This window comes from Schistocerca piceifrons, chromosome 9 (genome assembly GCF_021461385.2).
Source record: "Schistocerca piceifrons isolate TAMUIC-IGC-003096 chromosome 9, iqSchPice1.1, whole genome shotgun sequence".
NCBI classification, from domain to species: domain Eukaryota; kingdom Metazoa; phylum Arthropoda; class Insecta; order Orthoptera; family Acrididae; genus Schistocerca; species Schistocerca piceifrons.
In genome coordinates, this window is record NC_060146.1 from 225,304,302 (window position 1) to 225,304,564 (window position 263).

Below are 263 nucleotides of genomic sequence, written 5' to 3' on the forward strand. Positions count from 1 at the left end.
CTCCTAGGCGAGAGGAACAGCAGTGCCAGGGAATAACGAAGGCAGAACACCAGCTAAGTGGTATTTACCACAATATTCTAGGGGTGGGAGTGAGACATAAGTAATTTAAAACAATTATATGAGGACTAAGGCACAAGTAAAGAAGAAATAATTAAAACAGTGAGTAGCTTAAAGGATTCCCATACAGCAGGATATGATGCTCTTAGTCTGGACACTCTTAAGAAATGTATACATAAAAGTGCATCACCTTTATCAACAGTTAT